This window comes from Chiloscyllium punctatum, chromosome 18 (assembly GCF_047496795.1).
Source record: "Chiloscyllium punctatum isolate Juve2018m chromosome 18, sChiPun1.3, whole genome shotgun sequence".
NCBI classification, from domain to species: Eukaryota; Metazoa; Chordata; class Chondrichthyes; order Orectolobiformes; family Hemiscylliidae; genus Chiloscyllium; species Chiloscyllium punctatum.
The window spans coordinates 3,794,727-3,809,560 of record NC_092756.1 but is presented as its reverse complement, the minus strand read 5'-3'; the positions used below and the strand labels follow the sequence as shown (position 1 = coordinate 3,809,560).

Genomic DNA, 14,834 nt, shown 5'->3' with positions numbered 1-14,834 from the left:
GACCAGACCCCTCCTCTTACTGTGGAACAAGTAAAAGGATTGAATGGGCTGCCCCTCTTCTTGTTCAGTAGTTTCGATGTGATGAACGGATTCTAGATATCCGTGTGCAACTATCTTGAGGTGCTGAATGAGCTCCTCTTTTAACCGTGGAAATGTGCAGTATCTGGCCACCAACCACAAACATCATCATTTTTCCTCTGAAAGATCCCAGCCAGTGGGAAGGTTACACCTGATCCTCATTAAGCTCAAATAATTAGGTGGTCCTGAAGGCATCCTCAGTCAAATACTGCCTTGATATCAAGGCCACTCAGTCTTCCATGAGGCCCTGTGTTTGCCTCTTGTTTCAATCAATCGGTGATGGTATATGCATCGGGAGTGATTTCCTCTCACAGAGGGACATCAATGTCAGGAATTATCTGGGCGGGAGAGTTAGGGGAGCTGCATCACTGAAAGTATTTAAACAGGAGGTGGATAAGATTTTTGACCTGTCAGAGAGCTGAGGGGCTTAAATAATGGAGCATTAAAGAGGAGTTAATGGGACTCGGCAAGATGGCGGGTAATTCTCTCGAACTGCTGTGGATAGCTCTGCCTAACAGCCAAGGCAAAGTAATGTTTTTTGCCATCCCTGGCCAATTTATGTGGTGGAATTATTAGTTTAAATCCTTACAAAACACATATGTTATAATATTTGGGAGACGGAAGGATACCAATGGGAAAAGGAACAAGCAAACAGCATCAGGGAGGACTCTCCCCTGCAACACCAGGCATTCCAGAGACTGCAGCAGCAGCAGGAGCAGCCTCTCCTGATACCCCCCGGAGACCTAACAGACTCACAGGAATTGGCTTCGGCGATGGAGCGAGTTACCTTGAAAGTTAGGGCTGCGATTGAATAAATCCTTGGGCAGATTCGTGCCCAGATCCGACCGATCACATCCATGCTGCAGAAGCATGACCTGGAGATCCAGAGCTTCCGGGAGAGGCTGGAGAAGGTGGGGAGTCTAACTAAAGCCTCGAAAGCTGCGAGGGAGTCCTCATCCAGTCGGTTCCAGGTGCTGGAGCAAGAAGTGCGGACCTTGTGAGACCATATCGATGACTTCAATAAATCTCCGAATTGCCAGGCCCCCTGAAGGTGAGGAAGGTGAGCAGCCAGTCAGTTTCATTGAAAGCTTGGTGTCAAAGTTTTCACGTCGAGTCCAGCAGGCTTCAGATTGAAAGGGCTTATTGGGTAACAGTGCACAGGTCAGGGCCCGTGCCGCGCCCCCGCTTGGTCCGAGTGTACTTCTATTCATATAAAAACAAGCAATAAGTCATAGAAGTTTCCAGATCCGTGGGATACATCCGCAAGTGCTGCTGTACAAGGGATCAAAAATCATGTTTTTCCAGGATTTCTCTGCAGCAATTATTCGAAAGAGGAAATCCTTCGATTAAGTTATAAAGTGGCTGAGGAACCTGTGCATCCAATACTTCATGAGATACCCCACAGTGCTTCGTTTTAGCCACGAGGACTTAGTTTATACATTTGACTCAGTGGATAAGGCTAAAAACTTTGTGGATGCTTTAAAATAGACGAATTGGCCTGAAAAATACGGTTAATGTTTGTTCTCTTTTATATCTTTCCCCATGTTTTTCCTTCCCTTTTTTTATTACATTCTTTCTCCCTTAATAATTTCCTTTTTGGAAAAGGGTCAAAATACTTTGGAATAAGTAGTTGCTTTTTTTTAATAACTAGATTTTCTGATGATAAATGTTGTGGATGTTCTTTGTTGTCTCTCCCTCTTTTTGTTTGTTCTGCTTCTCTTTTAGTCACAAGTACGGGTGACATGAAGCCAGGGACGGGTGGAGTGCTCATCCTGACTTTGTCTTTTTTTCTATCGATTTAAGGATCATCTTCTTGTTTTTTTTTATTTCTGGCCTACGGCTGGGGCACAGTCAGGGTTTGAAGGAGTTGTGAAGGAGGGGGGAGAGTCTTCCATTCAAGGTTTTATAGTTGGTTTTCTTTGTAGTTTGTTTGGTTGGAATAGTTGTTCATAGTTATGATAGAGGAGCTTTTGTATATATAGCTTTTCAATTCTAAGAGTCTTTATTTACATATGCTCGGCGCTTTGTAAGCATGGTTCTCCCTCCGAGGGTATAAAGTTTGTCCGAAAGGGGATATGGATAAGTGTCTTATTAAATGGTGCACCTTGGAATATTAAGGGAAGTCATTCGCCTGTTAAAAGGAAAAAAAGTGTTTTCTAGCCTTAAGAGGGAAAGGGTTGATATCGCTTTGTTGCAGGAAACCCATCTTGATGTTGGGGAACACCTGAAATTACAACAGGTTATAACTGGATATTCTTTTTATCCTTTACTACTAAAAGCAGGGGAGTGGCGGTACTTATCCATAAAACTCTTCTGCTCACATTATTGGAGCAGGCGAAAGATGAGCAGGTACGGTTTGTGAGACTTAAAGCCCTGATACATGGGAATTAATATGACATTTTAGACGTCCACTGCCCTCCAGTGCATCCCCTCAAATTTTTGATTAGTGCTTTCTCTAATTTGAATGCTTTTGGAACATGGCACATTATTATGGGGGGATTTTCATTGTCTTTTGTATCAGGAGAGGACAGGATGCTTTGGGGTACCCCATCTATTTCTTCGGAAGACAAGCAGGAGGTTGACTTATGCGAGAAGTTGAGGCTGGTGGATATTTGGAGATGTCTTCACCCTACCAGCAGGGACTTCACCTTTTTTGCAAACCCACATAAATGTCACATGAAGATTGCCCTCTTTCTGGCTCCCTTGGCTCTTCTGGATTAGATTATGGGTTGTAAAATTGGGAATATAGCTATCTCTCATCACGCGGCAGAATATGTGGATTAGCTTAGATTACTTACAGTATGGAACAACAAGTCCACACCGCCCCGCCGAAGCGTAACCCACCCATACCCCTACATATACATTTACCCCTTACCTAACACTATGGGCAATTTAGCATGGTCAATTCACCTAGCCTGCACATCTTTGGACTGTGGCAGGAAACCGGAGCACCCGGAGGAAACCCACGCAGACACGGGGAGAACGTGCAAACTCCACACAATCAGTCGCCTGAGGCGGGAAATGAACCCGGCTCTCAGGCGCTGTGAGGCAGCAGTGCTAACCACTGTGCCACCGTGACGCCCACTGAAGGCCAAGAGCAAAGGGCTAGGTTTGCAGCACCGGCATTTGGGCCCTTTTCTCATTAAGGATTCTAAATTTGAGCAATGCTTTTTGAAGGAGTTTCAGGAATTCTTGTCAATCCAATCAAGCATGTCTAGTAGTCCGTCCATGCTATGGGAGACAGCTAAGGGCTTTGCTAGAGGATTAGCTATTTCCTATTTGGCTCGCCAGAAATGACAGAAGGAGGAACAGCAGCGTCTACTTGAGACGCAGTTGAAAGCTGCAGAGGAGGCACATTTTGCACGGCCTTTGGTCACTAACCTACAGCAGATCACCGCCCTTCGGGCTGCCTTGAATTCAATACTGGCACAAAACAGAAAGAAAGAACTTGCTTTTCCTAGACAAAGGCTGTTCGAATATGTGGAAAGGCCAGGGAAGTATTTAACATATCTGACTCGGAAAAAGCGTGTTCCCCAATCGATTACTGTAATCGGAGACAGCCTCGGGGTCCTTACATACGATGTTAAAAAGATTAATGAGGCTTTTCAGTGCTTTTACTTTGAATTGTACCGGTCTGAAGGTTGCGAGGACAGGAGGGTTAAAATGGAGACATTTTTTAAGAACCTTGTCCTCCCAGGGGTAACCTTGGAACAGGCCACTCTCCTTAATGGCCACTTGACAGTTCGGGAAATGCAGGAGTCAGCAAGGCAACTTCAGAGTGTGATAGCGCCTGGCCTTGATGGTCTTCCGGGTGAGTTTTATAAGGAGTTACAGGGATTCTGTCAGGGCCGATGTTAGAGATGTCCAATCACTCCTATATGCATGAATGCCTAACACCATTTTTGAGAGAAGCTAATTTTCTTAAGAAGCGGAAGGTTCCTGAGGATTGTGCCTCATACAGGCCCACCTCCCTATTAAATTCAGATTGCAAGATTCTGTCCAACATCCTGGCGCTGAGATTGAAAATGATGTTGCCAAAAGGACCAGACAGGCTTTATAAAGGGCCGTAGGTCCTCTCATAATATTAGAAGGTTGCTGAATGTGGTCCAAGTTTGTCAGCAACGATAGATCGGTTGGTGATTTCCCTAGTTGGAGAGAAAACATTCGTCTTGGTGGAATGGACTTTTTTAAAGTCTTAGAACAGTTTGGGTTGGGTGAAGTCTGCACGAGGTGGGTGGAGCATTTATATCGCCACCCTCTGGCTGCGATCATCATCAATGGGGTGAGGTCTGGGAATTTTACGATTGGTCGGGGTAGTTAGCAAGGCTGCCCCCGCTCGCTGTTTTTGTTTACGTTGGTGATAGAGCCGCTGGCAGAGGCCATTCGTCAGAACGTCCACATAACTGCTCCGGAAGTGGGATCCAGGGCACACAAGATTACACTGTATGCGGATGATGTCCTTCTGTTTTTATCGAACCCAATGACCTCCGTACCTCATTTGATACAATGTATCAATTCATTTGGGGCTATTTCAGGATGAAAGATTAACTTTGCAAAATCGGAGGATATGCCTTTGGGGAATTTTAAGGATGTGCCAGAAGTTGAATGTGGCCCTTTTAAGTGGTCACGGGTAGAGTTCCGGTACCTAGGCGTTTTTATTACCCCCACGTTTGATCTGTTATTCCGGGCTGACTTGGTTCACTTCCTCAACAATATCTGGCGAGATCTTCAGAGATTTGAGGCTCTTCCAATTTCATGACCGAGCCGTATATCTCTCATTAAGATGAATGTTCTTCCTCGTTTGCTTTATACCATGTGTATGCTCCCTATATTTTTTTCCCAGGTCAATGCTGTGGAAACGTATGGGGTGGTTTGGTTAATTTTTCTGGTATCATGGGCGGCCCCTCATCAAACTTACAAACTGGCAGACTTGCAGTTGCCACATGGAGGGGGAGGAGTAGATTTCCCAGACATCAGAAGGTATCAATGAAGTTCCCTGCTGTCCTGCGTCTGCGAATGGATATGTAACGATCCAAACTCAATATGGCTGGATATTGAGGACTCCCAAGCAAAATGCCCTCTTATTAATCTGTTCATCATGGATAAGATGCAGACAGTTATGGACCATTTCCGGAACCCCATTGTCATTATTACAGTCAGGGCTTGGAGGGAAATGCGTCAGAGTGATCTATGACTTCGCCATCTACACCTATAGTTGGTTTGCCAGGGTTCCGACCAGGGATGATGGAATCAGGGTTCAAACTATCGCAGCGAGAGGAGTTTCTAGTTTGGGAGACTTGTTTGAGGGGGAGGATATGATGTCTTTTGAGGAACTGACCTGCAAATCGGGGTTGCCCAGCAGAGATCTTTCCGTTTTTTTCAGGTTAGGGATTTCATCCAGAAGAAGACGACGCTTCTCACTAAGCCCTATAAGCCTGATACAGAGAGGTTGTTGCTACATTCCACAAGCACCCTTTCGGTTAGTGCCCTTTATCGCCTGCTGGGTGGCAGGGCCTGGCAGGATACTAACCGGTTATGTGAGGTCTGGGAGGAAGAGCTAGGAGTGGAGATCTCTTCTGAAACATGGGAGAACATATAGGAGAATAGTCAAAAGATCTCAATATGTAACAGGACATGTGCTGCACAGTTAAAAGTTCAGCACAGGGCTCATCTGGCACCAGAACATCGGGTAAGTTTAAAAAAGGGTCATCTTCCGTTTCCCCCAAATGTAAAATAAGTATAATTACTCTTATCCATTGCTTCTGGACATGCCATAGGCTTTGTGTTTACTTGAGCAGTGTGGAGGGACAGATAGGGAGGGTATTGAGGAATGAAAACAAACTGGAACAGATATCTCTCCTCTTAGGTCTACCAAATTTACCATCTTTAGACTGACATGGGAAGAAACTATGTAATATTCTTGCATACTGTCCATGGAATAAAATTCCGATGAATTGGGTGTCTGAGAACCAACCGGGCTTGCTGGGGTGGCAGAAATTAATTATGGAGGACATTCGCTTGGACATATTTTACAAACATGGTGCAGCACACAACAGAGCATTTTTATAAGGCATGGCAGCACGACTTGAGGTATTTGGAAGCGGATTTGCCAGTTGTCTTAACTAAGGTGTTTGTTTAACGAGAATGGTTAGATTTGTTCAGCCCTGGGCCCTGGAGTAGGGTCTGCTGAATTAATACAGATATATATTCAATGCTCCTGTTCCTCTGTTTGGAAGCTTTGCGCCGAGCATAGCTGTTTTGTATTTTGTGTTTTTTTTGGTTTTTCCTTTTTTTTGGTGTTGCTTTGCAGTGTTAGCGTTTGTTTTGTATTAGAGGGTAGGTTTATAGTTAGAAGACAATTGTTGTGTTGTAATTTGTGTTTTTTTTTTCTTTTTATTATACTGACAATTTTTATTGATTGTATTTTACAATACTTTATATGTTTGTGAAGTTAAAAAATTGCTAATAAATACATTTACCAAAATAAAGGAAAGGTCTTGCCGGAGTTATGCTGAAAGATATTTCAATTTTGGAAAGACTAGAATATGTCAGTCGTCAGTGATGTTAGGAGCAGGAAGGTAGTGCAGAAAAAATCAACCTGGCCAAAGATCTGGTAGGGTAGACAGCACATCCGATATGTGGATCATTGGGATTCCCGGGTTAGTAGGACCTACATTAGGAGGACAGAATGGACCTGAACTGGCAGCAATCTCCGACATGTGGATCTTTGGAATTCCCGGGTCAGTAGGATATACACAAGAAAGATGGATGGACCTGAACTGGCAGCAATCTCCGTTATGTGGATCATTGGGTTTCCCGGGTCGGTAGGATCTACACAAGATTCTACATTAGAGTGGTGCTGGAAAAGCACAGCAGTTCAGGCAGCATCCGAGGAGCAGGAAAATCGACGTTTCAGGCAAAAGCCTTTCATCAGGAATAGAGGCAGAGTGCCTGCAGGGTGGAGAGATAAACGAGCGGATGGTGCAGTTGGGGAGGAAGAATCAGAGAGTACAATAGTTGAATGGGGGCGGGGTTGGAGGTGATAGACAGGGAGGATGTTGGGGGTAGGTAGCAAAGAGTACAATAGGTGAATGGGGATTGGGATGGAGGTGATCGGTCAAAGAGGAGGGTGGGGACAGGTAGAAAAGAGTAAAATGGGTGAATGGGTTGGGGATGAAGCTCAAAGAGGAAGGTGGAATGGAAAGGTGGAAAGAAAGATAGGCAGGTAGGACAAGTCATGGGGACAATGCTGAGCTGGAAGTTTGGAACTGGGGTGAGGTGGGGGAGGAGGAAATGAGGAAACTGGTGAAGTCCATATTGATGCCCTGGGATTGAAGTGTTCCGAGGTGAAAGATGAGGCATTCTTCTTCCAGGCGTCGGGTGGTGAGAGAGCGGCGGTGAAGGAGGCCCAGGGCCTTTATGTCCTTGGCTGAGTGGGAGGGGGAGTTGAAATGTTTCGCCACAGTGTGGTGTGGTTGATTGATGCGGGTGTCCCAAATATGTTCCCTAAAGCGCTCTGCTGGGAGGCGTCCAGTCTCACCAAAGTAGAGGAGACCGCATCAGGAGCAACGGATACAATAAATTATATTGGTGGATGTGCAGGTAAAACTGTGATAGATGTGAAAGGCTCCTTTGGGGCCTTGGATGGAGGTGAGGGAGGAGGTGTGGGCGCATGTTTTGCAATTCCTGCGGTGGCAGGGGAAGATACCAGGGTTGTTGTGGGGCGTGGACATGACCAGATAGTCAAGGAGGAAATGGTCTTTGCGGAAGGCGGGAAGGGGTGGGGAGGGAAATATATCCCTGGGGGTGGGGTCCGTTTGTAGGTGGCGGAAATGTCGTCGGATGATTCGGTTTATGCGAAGGTTAGTAAGGTGGGGGGTGAGCACCGGGGTTCTGTCCTTGTTACAGTTGGAGGGGTGCGGTCTCAGGGTGGAGGTGTGGGATGTGGACGAGATGCGTTAGAGGGCATCTTTACCCAAGTGGGAAGGGAAATTGCAGTCTCTAAAGAAGGAGGCCATCTGGTGTGTTCTGTGGTGGAAACTCGTCCTGTTGGGAGCAGATGCGGCAGAGGCAGAGGAACTGGGAATACGGGATTGCATTTTTGCAGGAAGTAGGGTGGGAAGAGATGTAATCCAGGTAGCTGTGGGAGTCGGTTCGTTTCTACCACTGTAATCTAGAATCTGGTTTCCAGCATCTGCACTCCTTGTTTTACTTAGGATCTATACAAGAAGGATGGGATGGGCCTGAACTGACAGCAATCTCCTGGCAGGCAGATTTGCTATTGTAACTCAGGAGGATTTAAATTAGTGTGGTCGGGGTGGTGGGGGTGGAGGGGGGGAGGGTGGACGTGGGAACCAGAGCTGAAATTCGACAATACAGTGACTGAGGAGAAATTGCAGACTAAAACCAGTGCAACTAAGGCTAGCAACACAGAAGCAGAGGGCACTGAACACAATGGGACTTGCAACCTGAAGTGTGATTAGTTTCATGTGAGGAATCTAGCAGGGCAGAACTTGGAGCTTGGGTGAGTACATATAATGACAATGTACATATTACAGAGGTTTCTTGAGAGAGGGACAAGAGAGCAATCAATCCAGTGGGTCCAGAAATAGTTGTTGAATATGCAGTGAGTGGCTGGAGACAGTTGTTTAAAGTTAAATAATTATTTAGTACTTTGTCGAAATCGGACCATGAGTAATGCAATGTACAGATTGAAGTGACAAAGGAGGACACTCGAATTGTCTGTCTACCATATTTTCTGATTTACTGATAGTCTTTTGTAATTTCCTGTCATCGGAAAACAGCAGCAGAGAATTTACATCAGAGAATTTCAAACCAAATATCACGTCAGTATCTGATGTGTTGGGCTGAAGTGTATTTATTTCAATGCAAGGATAATTATGGGTAAACAGATGAATTTAGAGCCTGAATCCGTACATGGGACTGAATCCTGCATCTAACCCGTCTCGTCCTGTCTCGTTTATACATCTCTATGAGGTCCCCTTTCATTCGTTTAAACTCCAGCGAAAACAATCCTAAACTGGACAATCTGTCCTCATACGTTAGTTCCACCATCCAAGCAAGAGCATCCTTCCTCAGAAAAGGAGACCAAAACTGCACACAGTGTTTGATTTGTGGCCTCACCAAGGCCCTGTATAACTGTAACAACACATCCCTGCTCCTGTACTCGAAACATCTCACAATGAAGGCCAATATAGCATTTGCCTTCTTTACTGCCTGCTGCACCTGCATGCTTACCTTCAGCGACTGCTGCACAAGGACATGTGGGCCCTGCAGCACACATAACCTCTCCTAATTCACAGCCAATCAGGTTGTAATCCACCACCTTGCTTTTATTTCCAAAGTGAATAACATGACATTTATCCAAAATAAACTGCATCTGCCATTGATTCGCCCTTTCACCCAATCTGTCCAGATCATGCCATAGGATCTCTGCATTCTCTTCACAGTTCACCCTCTCACCCAACCTGGTAACATCTGCAAGCCTTCAGATGTTACATTTTATTCCTTCATCCAAATCATTAATATATATTGTTAATAGCTGGGGTCCCTGTGGCACCTCACTCGTTACTGGCTGCCAATTTGACACGGATCCCTTAAGCCCTACTCTATTTCCTCTCTGCCTATCAGTTTTCTATCTATCTCAGTACACTTACCCCAATCCCATGTGCGTTAATCCTGTACAGTGATGTCTTAAATGGGGCATTGTCAAACACTTTCTGAAAGTCCAAATATACCATATTGATTAGTTTCCCTTTGTCAACTCTGACAGTTATATTTTCACAGAATTTCAATAGATTTATCAAGGATGATTTTCTCTCCATGAATCCATACTGACTCTGTTTGATCCTGCCACGGATTTCTCAATGCTCTGCCATAAAGTACTTGATAAAGGATCTGAGAATTTTCCCCACTCCCGCCCTGAGGCTTATTGGTCTATAATTCCCTGGTTTCTCTGTATCTCCCCTCTGAAAGTTGGAATGACAGTAGCTGTTCTCCAATCTGCAGGGACTGTACCAAAATCTAATGAATCCTGACAACCAAAGCATCCACTATTTCTAGAACCATTTCCTTAAGGTCTCTGGCATGCAGATTTATCAGGCCCTGAGGATTTATCGGGTTCAATCCCCTCAATTTCCCAGCACCATTACTCTACTAATATTGACCTCCCTCAGTTCTTCCCTCTCACTAAATCTTGCATTCTCCAGGACTCCTGTTACCTGATTTCTATCTTCGAGTCAGAGAGTCCTACAGCACAGAGACAGGTTGTTTGGCCCAAACTGGTCCATACTGACCAAAATGTCCAGCCATGCCAGCCCCATTTCCCTGCATTTGGTCCACATCCTTCTAACCCTTTCCTATCCATGTATTTGTAGAAATTGCTTTAAGTGTTGTGCACGTACCCACCTCAACCTCTTCCGATGGCAGATCATTGCATCCACCAGCCTCTGTATAAACAAATTGCCCCTCAGGTTCCCGTTTATACGTTTCCCCTCTAACCTTAAACTACTGCCATCTAATCCTCGATTCCCCAACCCTGGCAAAAAGGACTGGGTGCCTGCCTCTCATGATTTTGTGCACTTCTCTAAGATCCCCTCTCAGTCTCCTAGACTCCCGAGAAAAGCAGTTCTATCTTGTTCAGCCTCTCCTTATAACTCAGATCTTTGAGTCCTAGCAACGTCCTTATAAATTTTCTGCACACTTTCCAGTTTAGTGACAACCTTCCTCGGGCAAGGTGACCAATACTGAACACATGCTCCAACTACAGCCTCACCAACCTCCTGTACAAATGTCCTATTTTTTGTGAAGACAGAATAAGTATGTATTCAGTTACTCAGTTGTTTCTTTGTCTATTGTTATACATTTCCCCATTTCTATCTGTAGGGACCTACATTTGTCTTCACCAATCTCTTTCTCTTCACGTACTGTAGAACCTTGTAGTGTCAGTCTCCATGTTCCCTGTAAGCTTACTTTCTTTTGTCCTGTGTTTTCCCATCTTCATCAATCCCTCGGTCCTTCTTTGCTGAATTCGAAACTGCTCTCAAACATCAGACCTATTATTTGTCTTGTCCAGTCTCTATGCTTCTTCCTTCAATTGGATGCTATCTAATATTCGTGTATAAGCCATGGATTGGCCCTGTTACTCATTTTGCTTTTGTACCAGACAGGAATAAATAGTTGTTGCAGTTCCCCCATGATTTCCTTGAATATTTGCCAATGCCTATCTACTGTCACACCTTTAAGCAACTTCCACTAATCTATCAACGCCAACTCATGCCTTATATATCTTCATGGTTTCCTTCACTAAAATTCAGCACCCTAGTCTCCAAATCAGCTGGCTCACTCTCCATCTTGAGAAAAAGTTGTATCATCCCCAAGAAGTCTTACGCAGCTAGATTGGCAATGATTCCCTTCTGATTACACAGTACCCAGTCTAAGATGGCCTGCTCTCTCGTTGGTTCATCTGCATGTTGGTTAAAAAACCTATCCCGTGTGTACTCCAGGAATTCCCCCTGTTAGACATTGTGGCTTTGTGATTTGTCCAATCTATATGCAGATTAACAGCACTCATGATCACCGATGTCTCCATATCACATGCTTGGCTAATTTCCTGTTTAATTCTGTTCCACAATGACCACTGCATTCTGGGTGTCTGTGTATGACACCCACTAATGTTTTTTGTCCCTTGGTATTTCACAGCTCCACCCACACAGTCTCAACATTGTCGAAGCTAATGTCCTAAATAGAGATGAACAAAAATATGCGACCAGGAATTGAGATATTTTTGCTCAAATATTGATCTTGGTTTGATGCTAATTAGCTGTGTTCAATGAGTTGCTTCGTAAAATCTGGGACCGCCAGCAGAAGGTGATGAGCTAGAACATTTGTGGAATTGCTTTCTCAGTAGATGAACATCAGATACATTTTGTTGAGATTTTCACAGTAGATGCAATGACAGTGCTTCTCCAGCAGTTGGAAGTGAGGGCTGATAGTAGATCCTTCAACCAACACCTTCACTCAAAAAAAGTTAAGGCACAAAAAAGATTGACTGAAGCTACTTAGTTTAACATCATTTATTGAAGAAATGGTGGAGTCTTTAAAAAAGAATGTTATAGCAGAACACTGAGAATGGCTTTGAAAAATGGAAATCTTGCCTGATAAAAGTATTGAAATTCTTGAGAAAATAGAGGAAACTGTGATTGTAATATGTTTTGATTTTCTGAAGGTGTTTGCTAGCACCCATGCATTAGATTACTGAATAAGATAGGAGCCCTGAATTTGGAGGTACTGTATTGACATGCAGAGAGGATTTTTGAAATCCCAATCAGAAAAGTTTGATCAAGAGTTTTATTTCCGAGTATGTTAATCTGTGGACTACCACATAAATATGTTCTGGGGACACAAAAAATTGAAAAATACTTTGATGACTTAGATGCAGAAAGTGAATATGCTGTAGACAAATTTGAGATTGACTCAAAAATTGGAGCGCAGGCAAGTGGTGAGTATGAGACAAAAAGAACTTTGCGGAAGGATAAAGATAGGACAAGAGAGTGAACAAGGAGCTTTGTATAATCATGTAATGTGTATGAAATAAATGAGAACAGACATATGCAGTGAAGTTATGCATTTTAACAGGCAAGATAAAGATTGAATTCAGAAATCTACAGGGAGTCCGGATCGCCGAACCACAAAAAGTTAGCTTTTAATTTCTACTGTCAATAAAGATGGCAAATGTCATGTTGGGGTTTGCTTAAAAACTAATGGAATATTGAGATTAGGAATAGTCGGATAGAGCAGCTAATGTGTGGCTGAGGAGCTGCTGCAGGGGTTAGGATTCTCATTTTCGATCATTGGAATCTCTTCAGGGATAGAAATGACCTGTATTAGAGGGACCTGAATTGGAAGGGGACAGATATTCTTGAGGGAAAATTTGCTAGCAGTATGCTGAAGGTTTTAAACTAGTAAGGGGGGGGGGGAGTGGTGGGAACCAACAAGATAGAGAGAAAAGAGAAATTTTTGAGGTAAGTGCAGTGAGCAATTCTAGGAGTCAAGGCAGACAACAGTTTGGCAAGAGCAAGGTAAGACTGCTAAACTGCACTTGCTTCAATGCAAGAGGCCTGACATGTGAGACAAATAAACATAGGGCATAGATGGGAATGTGGGACAAGGATATCATTACCATTACAGAAATGTGGCTCAGGGATGAACAGGACTGGCAGCTTAACTTTCCAGGATATAGATGCTATAGAATGTATAGACAGAGGAGCAAGAGAGGAGGTGGAGTGGTGTTTTTGGTTATACAGAACATTACAGCTGATGCACAGAGGATTTTTCTTGGAGGCTGCCCAGTGATGTTATATGGATGAAACTTAAAAATAAGAAAGAGTTGATTACCTAGCTGGGATTGTAAAATGGGCCTCCTAACATTCAGTGGGAAGTTTACAAGCGAATATGAAAGGAGGAATCTGCTATCTGTCAGAAAAATGGATGATGGTAGGGAATTTTAACTTTCCAAACAGAGTTTGATATAGTGTTAAGATTTTTAATTGGAGAAATTGGTTAAGTGTGTAGAAGAAAACGTTGTTATTCAATATGTGGATGCACCTCCTAGACAGTTCGCAATACTTGATCTTCTGTTGGGTACCAAGGCAGGGCAAATGACTGAGGTGTCCACAGGGGCACACTTCAGGGAAAGTGATCATAATTCTATTGCTTTAATAATAATGGATAGGAGAAAGGATAGAATTGATTTAAAAATGAATGTTTCAAATTGGAGTGTGGCCAGTTTCGATGGTATTAGACTTTGAGAAGTTGGTTGGGGGAGGTTATTCAAAGGTAAAGGGACGGCTGACAAGTGGGAGGCCTTTAAGAATGAGACAATGAGAGTTCAGTGAAACTTCTGTTTGTGTGAAGGGCAAGGGATGGGAAAAGGTCAATGATGAGACAAATTGCAACTCCTGTCCAGAAAAAGAAGGGGGCATTCATCAGATATAGACAGCTGGGATTGAGTGAATCCTGAGAAGGGTATAAGGGCAGTCGGAGTATACTCAAACAGGAAATCATGAGGGAAAAAAGGGGACATGAAATTGATTTGGCAAATAGAATTAAGGAGAATCCGAAAAGATTCTAAAATTATTTTAAAGTAAAAAGAATAACTAAGGAGAGAATGCAGGCCTTAAAGATCAACATGGCTTTCCATGCATGGAACCACAGGAGATTGCAGAGACACTAAGCAAATATTTTGCATCAATATTTACAGTAGACAGGAGCATGGAAGCGAAGAAACTTGGGACATAAATAATGTGACCTTAAAAATGAGTTCATCTTAGAGAAAAGGAGGTGTTGGAGGTCTTAATGTAGAAAAATGGAAATAAATACTGGAGAACTGAATGGGTTTTCCCAGAACTTTGTGGGAAGCTAGGGAAGAGATTCCTGGACCCCTTGCTGAGATATTTGTATCGTTGATAATCATAAATGAGATGCCAGAAGACTGGAGAGTGACTAATGTGGCAGCATTATTGAAGAAAGTTGGATTGAAAAGCCAGGGAACTATAAACTGGTGAGCCTTTCACGACAGAGATGCTGCCAGACATTCTGAGCGTTTCCAGCAGTTTCTGCTTTTGTTTCTGATACACAGCATCCACAGTTCTTTCAGTATTTATTTAGTAGTCAGAGCATTAATTTTTGGATTGGAGGCCTGTTAGAACATAACAACATCCGAATATAAGGAATAC

General features: G+C 43.6%; 1 pseudogene; it reads left to right on the top strand.

Moving 5' to 3' along the window:
* Positions 1–12,459: 12,459 nt before the first annotated feature.
* Positions 12,460–14,834, top strand: part of LOC140488916 (Ig heavy chain C region-like) — a 41,650-nt pseudogene continuing 39,275 nt past the window's right edge.